An 11340-nucleotide genomic window follows, 5' to 3' on the forward strand; every position below is an offset into this window, starting at 1 on the left:
ATGGCTGGTACAATTTGAGGAAATTTGTTCTAAGAAACGAGCCCGTAAATTGCACTAACAGAGAAAAATACCTACTTAGAGTTAAATTATGTAGGTAATTATTGATACGTACGGGTAATGATTTTTACATTACCTTTTTAATTAATGTTCAGCAATGAAACAATAATAGCCTATGTTTTTTTTGTGTGTGTGTGTGTGTGTGTGAACGTACCAGTAGGCTATATGTTTATTATACATATCAAAAAACTTACAGGGATACTGTACCTCACTTTTTCTGTGGAGTTGAATAGGGGCTTAAAAGAGAAATGTTTCTTTCCTTTAACCTTCTGTTGCACTTCTTCAGTAGGCTAAACTCTCTCAATGGTTTTCTTTCCCCTAGGACTTCAAATTCCGCCCTCAATGTGCTGATGTAAATTTTCACTTAATTCTCAGTATCAATAAAAACGATATAAACTTATCTTCTAATACCTCTATATTACGAAATGAAGTTTCTCTACAGGTAAGCTGTCATTCAGTATGTCTTGTTAGTTTGTTCTTGATATGTAGCCTATTTAATGAATAAGTTAGCTGGAATCAAAACGCAATCAGTGCTGCATTCAGCTCCTTGGTACACATGAACTTCATTTGATACCACTGAATGACTGAAAATTCCTGTTTTAGTATGACCAGTACTGTCATGGTAATGTTTTTCTTGGCCATATGTCTCACTTCTTATTTTTCCTCTTGGAATGTAGTTTACTTTTCTCTCTCTATCCCTCCAATCGTCATTTAATATGTAAATGTTTTCATGTTAAAGAAGTTAGGAAATTGTTCTGCCTTCTTTTTAACTGCAAAACAAACTTAATTTAAAGAAGATTAGACTTGACAAGTGTACAGTACCAGGAAGAAGTAATGGGCTGAATCTTGGAGATCATTTCATAGCACAATTCGTATCATGATAATGTTCGTGAACAGATCGACACACCAGTCAGAAGCATGACCTTTCGTTTCATCTCAGTAACTCAGTCATCTATGTGGGAGGGAACGGTTTCGAGTCTCGTCGGAGTGATTTTTTCCCTCTCCTGAATAATGTTAAAATGAAGTTTCAGTCTTGGGACTGATGTTTCAGTTTGTTTAACAAAAAGTGGTTTATCATTATGCTTGGCTTTGAAGTAATGCTAAAGGATTAGTGGTAGAAAATTCAGATGCATCTTTTCGCCACTTTCGGATATATATTTATTTTCAGGTTATGGGTGCAGAGTTATTACATGTCTGATGAGGACAAAGTGGTTTTTCTGAAAGGAAATAATAAGTTCTTAATTACATACTGAAGAAACTAGATTTAGCCAACTGTACTGATGACATTAATGTCGTACTGCAAGCAACATTAATGGCAATTTATATAATGTTTAAAAAAATTGACTGAATGTGAAACATCAGTATCATGTCCTGAACTGACACCTGGTCTCAGCAGAGGAACGTCCTAGGAACTGTCTGAGGACAGCAGCACAAAATCTATGAGATGAAAAGTGGAGGCATTATTAGCAAGTACAAGTAGACACAAACTAACTTACACTGGTCAGATTAGTTTACGATCGGAATAACGTTAAAATGGAGTTTTAGAGAACATTTTTTCGTTTTGCTTTTTTCTTAATTGTGTTTGTGTAGCTTTACTTTGCTTGAGGATGACAACCTACCTTCCAGTTAATAGTTTATTTCTTATTTATTTTGGGCCAGGTCAAGCCTAATAATAACTGATAGGAGTTGGGCAGTAATTATTCCACTTTTTATTAAACAAACTGAAACATTGGTCCCAAGACTCTGTAAAACTTCATTTTAGCGTTATTCAGGAACTAAAAAAAAAAATTCATTGGGATGAGACTTGAACCCACTCCCTTCTACATAACACATGGATGTCTGAGCTACTGAGACAAGACGGAAGGCTTCACTTCTGTGTGGTATGTCAATATCCTCATGAAGATCCATATTTAGATTGTATTGCGCGAGATATACAGGGCGATTGACGAGGAATTACTGTCACTTATGGAGCTCATTTCTGGAGACTTTCTGAGCAAAAATTGTCATATAAACATGTGTCCTATTCTCAGTATCTTCAGAGTTACACTAATTTGTTTAAAAAAATACGTTTTTTTATGGTAAAAGAATGTTACAAATAGAGAATGAATTATTCAGAAGTATACTTTCTTTAAATGGCTAGTATTCTGAATCTAAAATGTGCTGTTAGTTGCTTTGTACAGAATTTTGCAGTTCAAAAAAAAAAAAAAAAAAAAAAATCTGTACAAAGCAACTATGAAATTAACAACACATTTTTAACTTCAAAATACTAGCCAATTAAAGAAATTATACTTCTCAATAGTTCATTCTCTAATTGTAATATTATTTTCAGAGTTACACTAATTTGTTTAAAAAAATATGTTTTTCTTTAGTTTTAATGGTACAAGAATGTTACAAATAGAGAATGAACTATTCAGAAGTATACTTTCTTTAATTGGCTAGTATTCTGAAGAAAGAAAGTACAACTTACATATTGCACATCAATGAGCTATATTATTAGGAGGTGTTTGATAAAACTATGTATGCAACTTGTATATGGCATGGATATTTTTGCACTCATGTAATTTCAGTACTTGTTTGTGGCTCATGCTGGAAATCCTACCACTTATGCAAAACCATTCACTTTAAACACAAGTTGCATAAGTAACTATTTCAGCATACCTGATACCGAAAAAGTAATTTTCAGCATGCATTTGTGTATAGTGATTTCTCATAAATTACATGGGCCGATCCAGTATGTACGAGTCAATACAATTTAGAATGATGCGCATTTAATATAATAATTTTCACTAAATACAGAGTGAGTCAAATCTAACAGACAAGCACTCCTGCCATCTCTCGGCACTACAGTGTAACAAACAGGTTGTTAGCTCTCACAGACAATGTTCTTGCCATCTCTCAGCACTTCGATTTTATTTAACCGTTTGCAACACAAATCAATTTTCTGTTTTTCATTTCCTGGATCATAACAAAACTTCAATAAATTTTTTTCAACATTTTAACTCTGCACACAATTTCAAAACATAGATGGCACCTCTATGTATACTCAAGAAGTGGTTCTTTGGTGGAATATGTGCCATAAAATTTAGAAAGAAAGAAAACAGTGGTTCTTCTGAACAACCACTATGCTGCAAAGGGTTAAGGAAATGGATAGAATTACAACTCAATTTCAGATCCTGAAAACATCCTCCATTAAATTCTATACACATGTTGCAGAAGTGTATGAAATTCTGGGACACTTGCTGGAACTCATTATGACTAATATTGCGTATTAGCTGTATTACTTCATCCTTGAGAGATTCCATAGTACATGGATTGTTTTTGTACACTTTTTGTTTGAGGGTAAAAAGACACACACCAACAAATCTAGAGACTGAGCAGGCCATGGCCCACTGCTTATTACTCTGTTGGCAAAAAATTTCACATAGGGTTTCCTTGGAATGTACCAATATATGTTGTTGCATAGTCTTGCTGAAAGAATGTGTATTTCATAGAAGTTTGAACCAACTATTTTTAGGCATTTATTTAAAGATGCTGTACCAACTACCACGTTATTTAGTATCCACAGAATTGGTGATAGATGATATTTGGCGACGATTTGTCATTGATTATCTGACATTTGCCTCACAGAGGAGAAAACCTCGGGGAAAAACACAACTAGGTAATAAACTGAAGTGCGAATCAAACCCAACTATTCTTCGCGCACTAACTGCACATGATCCTCCCATTCTTTTTTATCATGTAGTGACATTCATATCGCCACTCAGGTGAAACCAAGCTTTGTCAGTGAAAAAAAAAAGGATGGGATCAATGATTCAATCGTGGATTGATTGTAACATCCAACAAGACCATCATATTATTATGTGTGCTACTGGATCACCAAGATTCAGTTTTTGAAACTAAAGAAATTTCAAACTTCAATACAATGTTCTGACGTGTTCAATTCTTATGCTATGTGATGGGTACTATTTCTTGGGCTCAACTCCATTCTCACATGCATATCTTGAAGTATTTGTCCTGTTAAAAGCATGTTTTGCATATTTTTTCTTTTCGAGAATAGAACCTGCTTCTCTCCACTTATTAAATAATTTAAGAATGCAATGTTTCGAAGGTTGTGTAACTTCTGGAAAGCACCACCGAAACTTACCTAAACGCAACTCGTACGACTTCTTCTTCAGTACATATGTTTTAACGAGGAAAATATGTTGCTGTACTGTGGATTTAAGCATCTTTAAAAATATGTATTTCTCAATGGAGTTCAGACAGCTGACTGAGATTGACCATGTAAAGTCAAACAGAATTGTGTCGAAGAAGTGGTGCAACAACTAATAAGGAAAACCCACGCATTTTGTCCTAGACTGACCTTAAGCAAAACACCGAGCTGCAAGATGCTGTGTAGCAATTAGTCCATTGAGTTTCCCCAACCTTATATATAGAACGTTATGGAGAATATTTTGAGCAACTGCAAAATTCAATTAAGATTCACTTCTCAGAATGTGGTCCTGTGAGATGGCCGGAGTGCCAGTCCCTTAGATTTGTCTCACTCTGTAATTAATAGATCAATATTTGGAGGAAACAAAAAAGGGGATTTAATCAAAAAGGCTATAAAACCTTTCTTCATTCTTTTTGCTTACAGATGATAAAGTATTAAAAGAAATTATATAGATAGCATATACTTACAAATGGCTTTTAGAGAACCTGGAGGTTCATTGCTACCCTCACACAACCTCACCACCGGTCCCTATCCTGAACAAGATTATCCAGTCCCAATCATCATCTCACACCTCCCTCAAATACATTTTAATATTATCCTCTCATCTATGTCTCGGCCTCCTTAAAGGTCTTTTTCCTTCAGGTCTTCCAACTAACACTCTATATGCATTTCTGGAGTCATCAATATGTGATATGTCTTAAAAAATTCTTTTGTCAGAGAAATTACTTATTATTTACATAATTATATTTCCATACAAAAATATAGTAGAAATATCGGAAACAGGCGAACTTCTATGCTTTTGTTTTATAAACGTGAAAATTCTAAATTCAGACATAACTTATATTAAAGATATTTGTTTTAGCACACACTGAAAGACTACTGATATCGTCACAGAATAATGACGAGATTTTCTTCTTCTTCTTCTGCTTCCAGGGATTAAACCTTATTGGTTCGTTCCAGCTCCAATTATTAAAGCTGTTGTATCCATCTCTTTCGTGGACATCCTTGGCCTCTTTCCTTCTCTCGGTCGATAGTTTAAACTTCTCCAAGCCATTCTATTAGTATCCATTCGACAGACATGTTCATACCATTGTCTCCTATATTCTTCTATTTTATCTGTAAGGCTAAATATGTTCAATTCTTTGCGAATATCTTCACTTCGTTTTTTATCCATGAAAGTGTATCCCGCCACGAGATTTTAAAATCCTAAACAAATGAAGGTTTGATTGAAAGAGGGAAAGATGTTGCCATGACTACCATTGAAGTCAAGGCACAATGTTAATTAAATGCTAGAACATAGATTTTCATCACTGGAAACATGAGTTCAAATTTCAGAGAATTCAGACGGAATTTATGGTGGAAAATGGTGTTGGGATAGATTTTCTCGAAGTATTCCCATTTCCTTTACCATCGTTTCACTATTTCTCCATAATTCACTTTCATCCTTATCACACATCCAAAAAGCAAGCAGAATCTATGGAGCAAATCATGGAAATCCCTGAAACTGGTATTAATACTTGAATATTTAGGTATAATGCAATAGTAATGAAATTTCTCACATAGGAAAACATGTTCTTATCTGTTCATTTCTTATAAAACACATGAGAAATTGTATTTTATCTCTAATCGACATACCAATAAAATTGTATCCTATGCCCATTACTACTGATCGTGTAACATGTAAAAACATTAAAATGGTTTGACTGGTATAGTATAATTTATGATCAAAAAGGAAACTGTACATTACAGACATTAATTGCAATAAAATTCTTCTTTCGTAATCATCCTTAAGGTATTCATGGTCCCATTAGAGAAATTACTGAATTTTTACTGTTAAAATAATGCTCAGGAAGGATGATGGAATATTTAAAACTGCAATAGTCACTTTCACTTGAAAATTCTGAGACTTATTTTTGCAGGTGTTCTTTCCATGACCATCATACAGACTGATAAATCATTATTGTTATGTATGTACATTTACATCTAATTTTGATGTAGAAAGTAAATAAACTTCATAAAAGGGCCATTTGTGTTCCCTTATATCACAACTGTTGTAATATTTTATATTTATATACAGTTTGATAATACGTTATTTATATAACATTTGATAATACACTTTCTTTAATAAAAGTACATGTTCAGTATTTCCAATGAAGGTGTTAAGAAGACTTTAAAATCTATCAAATGAGATGAAAATAGTAAGTTCCAGTTACATGTGTTATGTTCAAATAAGTAAGCGTTATCATGTGAATATGTTACCTTATTGTACATATTGGATAATACATTCCATGCTTTAGAACAAAAATAAACTTCAGTCTTTATATTCCCACTTTATTTCTTTTTTAAAAAATAAAATTAATATCAATAATTAAAAAAAGTCTTTGGGATCCCATTCTTCATAACACTATGTTCCTCAATGACACGTATAATATACTTTTTGTATGTACACAATATAGTTTTCATATGTATAATCTCTGCATTTCCTTACACTTACATTAATGTTTTAATTATGCACTCCCTTAGGAAAACAACTTTGTACTGTTAAAAAGTATGAAACAGAGGTGTTCCAATTTTTTTGTGTGTTCCCTTTCAAAGCAAATGTATAAGCTATATCTATATGTCACTATTGCCAATAAACCAACATATACATTGAAATTGTGGCAATGGACATACATATAACTTTTGAGAAGTGGAAGAACTTCATACATGCAGTGATTATTCAGATCAACTTCAGCACAGAGATTATCCTATCCATTTCATTTTGGATTTCAGGTTTTCAAGTACAACACAATTAACTGTGAATGGAAGCAATAATTTTGATTATAACTGCTTCCCCACAAGTTTCAACAAGTCATCCCTTACTCATTAACAGTGTCTCCATGCTAATTAGCAAATATACAGAAGAATCTCCGAGAGCTAGACAGTTGTTTTACATTAATGGTACATTATTTAAGTATGTTACTCTCATATCTTGGTTATGACAGTGTATTCACAACACAAATAGTATATTTATACACTAGGGAATGGCCAAAGTTTCACTAATAACCATTGATAAGTAACTATGAAAACCATATACAAACAACAACTGAATAATGTTCCTGCAAGTCAGCACAAAATAAATACTATATTGTAATGTACTCAATAATTTATGTAACAATACCATATGAGATTTTAGACTCTGATGGTAACTAGGTTGTGAAGAATGATTTGAAAGCATGATTAATAATCCCAAATTGTTCTTCACAATGTATACAATGTTTAAAGATCATGTAACCTAAGACTTATTTCTGGTTAAAAGTGAACATTTAATTTGTATGATGTCACTCCAAAAGAATACACATGAAATTACAGGAAGATTCTTTCCAAATGCCACATGATCTGATAGGGACAAAATGTGTTGCCAGGTGAGGCCTCTCTTTCCACTGGTATTCCTTTTTTTATTGGCTGCAATATTAACAGATGTTGGATATTCTTAGTGCTGTTCAGAAGACCAAATGAACGGAATTATTGCATAGCTGTGTTATGAAAATTTGTGAGATATTCGTCAAAGTGGGAAAAGTGATGCAGAGATTTCCACAAAAAGTTCCTGCATAAGACCCTGGAAGTGATTCTACACATTTAAAGAACAGGAATATGGAGTGTAATTGTGACTCACATTATACCTAATTTCTGCAGGATAATCCCACTAGCTACATCATCAATTAAGCCTAGTTCAGATGGGGATAGTTTACAGGAGTCAAGTGCTTGAAGCAAGTCGACTTTCCTTCAACTTTCCTCGTCTGACATGGTCGAGACAGTCAAGTTGTGACTTGCTGACTCATCAACTTTAGTGTCCACTTTCCCTTCACGTGATCAACTTGACTCCACCATTTTCCGCGTGTGAATGCTAACTTGCAATTTGCAAGCAGATATTTCGGATAGTGTGTGCATGGTTTATTGTATGAATTAATAGCCAATTAATTTAGGTATCGAATTTGAGATTAATTTAACTTTCAAACCCCATGTGTTAAGAATTACTAATTCCGCTTACGAATCACTGGGATTTTGGGATTTATAATTCGAAATTATTCACGCAACCACCTGTTTTTAGGTTAGACCTACTTTATGATCACCTGGTTAAAAGCAAGTTGGAATATGCTAAATAATGTTCATTCAATAGAGTTGATACAAAATAAATTCCTTAGGTTCCTATATTATAAGATATTCAAAATACCTTGTCCATTCCAGTTTCCAATTAGATTACTGAGATGAATTTCTGGTTTGTATAGACTCAAAGACAGAATAATCAGTTACGGTACTCGATGATATTTCTCAGAAAATTATTAACAAAAATAATATTAATTCCACTGAAATATTCAAACTAATTCCATTTTATATCCCTTCTAATTTATATAGAAGAAATTTGCTACTTAATATCCCAAGATCGAGAAAAATATTTCATATGAACTCACCATTAATTACAGTAAAAGGCACCAAAGAAGGTATACTTTTCTTTTGCTTCACTAGCTTCTGTGAGAAGTATATAGTGATAAACACGTGGTTTTAGTTTGCAGCCACAAGTACTTTCAGCATAAAAATCGGTTGATGCATACCAGTACATTCTAATGCACTATTGTAGGTCCCCCACTTGTGACAAATATTACTCTGGACAGGTTCAGGACGCAATATTAGAGAAACTGACCATTTTCCTAGTAATTCGTCCTGGACCTCTCACGTGTTATGTTGGTAATTATTATTATTAACAAGTGGGAGGTTGGCTATATTAGTGCATTAAAATATAGCCTACAGTTAAGTAGGAAAAGATATTTATTTTGAAGGTATTTGTGGCTGCTAATTAAACCATGTGTTTATCACTATATTCTTCTCATGGCAGTTCATGAAGTAAAAGAAAATTGTGCTTTCCTTGTAGCTTTTCTGCAGAATTATAAATTAAAATCTTACGCAACTTCAATTCACTGAGTGAGAAAACTGATTTACTTTCTGGTACAGGAAAGTTATTGAGAACCCAAATTTATAACAAATTATCTATGTCATTCATGTCATAGCACATTATTTGATTTTTTCCTAGAATAACACATCTTTTTCCTTGCTTTGGTCCTACAATTTATTATCGATTTATTAAATTTCTGATTTTTGTCAATACTGATTTGTTATAGGCTACATCTCTCTTTTGTTTCCATTTATTTTATTTCTGTTGTTAATAAGTTGGACATTCCTATTTTACAACTACTGTTCATCATTATCAATAATTATAAGTTAAATCGTTCATGTGTATTTATGTGAAGAAGGTGCTTTGATGGGTATCTTGGCTAGTGTACTTTCTTATAAGTCATGATAAATAAATAAAAATAAATATATAGATCCTATTGTAACATTAATAAAAATAAATATATAGACTGTATTGTAACATTTTTAGAAGTGCATGAGAGGTACGAACTTATGTGGACTATACGGCACAAGAAATACTTCACTAAGAAATCAAAAGGGAATTATTTCAAAAACTTATTACGAAACTTAAGGAACAAGGTTGCCACATGGTTTCAAGTTTACAGACTTTGTGTGATCACAATTATGACGTCAAGTTTAAGGCTTCAAGCACTCGACTCCTGTAAACTATCCCCAACTTAATCAGACCTAAGACATTAAATGTTCAATGATTAGTTTGTGGCTTCGAGGTCCACCAATGTATGATTTTGATCTATTGTGGAAGCTTAAAGACAGTGATTCTCATTCTTACGATGAAATTCCACCACTGTGCTTCGAGGAACATACACACAGGTAGACAGTCATAATTCCAAGCTTGTGCTATAAGTAACAGATTCGTATATTTTTATTTCTAATCAGAATTTTTTTAAATCCAATGGCTGGTATTTGACTTCGTGTCATTCACCCAAGTGTCCCCATATAGGAATTAATATAGATCCTTTTGCTATCAGAGGTATTGCCCTCAGTACACTGTGGGAGGCAAATTACACAGCACCATACAATGGTGATAATTAATGGAACAATGGTGGAATACCAGTAGGAGAAATGGGAGTACCCCACGAAAACCTATTCGACTTGAACAAACAAGGATTCGAACCTGGGTTACCAGCATCAAAATCTGATGCTCTAGATGTTCAGTTAATGATGCATCTTAATCACGAAAGTGGATTACATAATTTACTGGTGGATAGTTCATTGTCACTATGAGAGAGAGCAGCAGTTTAAGAGGCAGTACCTAGTGGTGTTTGTAAAGAACTTCCCTGCACCATAAGAATAAGTTCTTTATTTTTTGTATTCCAAAACAATAATTTTAATAAACAGAGAGAGAGACAAATTTAATTTAGTGTTTGTCTGATTTTATGCTCTGGTTTTCACTTATATTACAAATTTATAGTAATTATAGCACAATCTCACATGTACATGTGCAAAACAATAAAACACGCACAAAAAGTAAAATATGAGAGAGAGTGTAACCCGAACAGAATTCAGTCTCCAAAATATTTGCTTAAAAGAAACCTTAAATATTGCAGTCTTCACCTTATGGTATTGATTTTTTACTGCCAAAATATGCCAGCACTGAACACACAAAGAAAAGGAAAGATTTATGAGAGAAGCATAAATTCGAATATCTAAAAACTACATACCAATACATAAACGGATGAAAGCTAAGAATAATATTTCAATTTTCTACAACAAGATTCTTCAGTTCCGTTCTCTGATGTAAAGTATTACAAAAATCAATTATATGAACTGCACTTCTTTGCAATCTACATTACTGAAACATTAAGAAGATATAAAATAACAATTCAAGATAAGATTGGAAAACTAAGGAAGTTAAATAATGACTCACATGAGGTTACATTTTATAGTACCTTTTACAATGTTCATTTTGTGAGATGAAAAATTAACAGCGCACATTTGTGTTTGATTTCTTATTGTACTTCATTTACAAATTTAAAAATAATTGCAACAAATACTAGTTACATAAAAGACTTAATAACGACACATATATGTTTATACAACTTCACTGAAAGTGATACGATTAAAGTGAAGCACTAATCATGTTGAAATATGGAACATATATTTAC

The sequence above is a fragment of the Periplaneta americana genome, chromosome 15, assembly GCF_040183065.1.
Source record: "Periplaneta americana isolate PAMFEO1 chromosome 15, P.americana_PAMFEO1_priV1, whole genome shotgun sequence".
Taxonomy (NCBI): Eukaryota; Metazoa; Arthropoda; class Insecta; order Blattodea; family Blattidae; genus Periplaneta; species Periplaneta americana.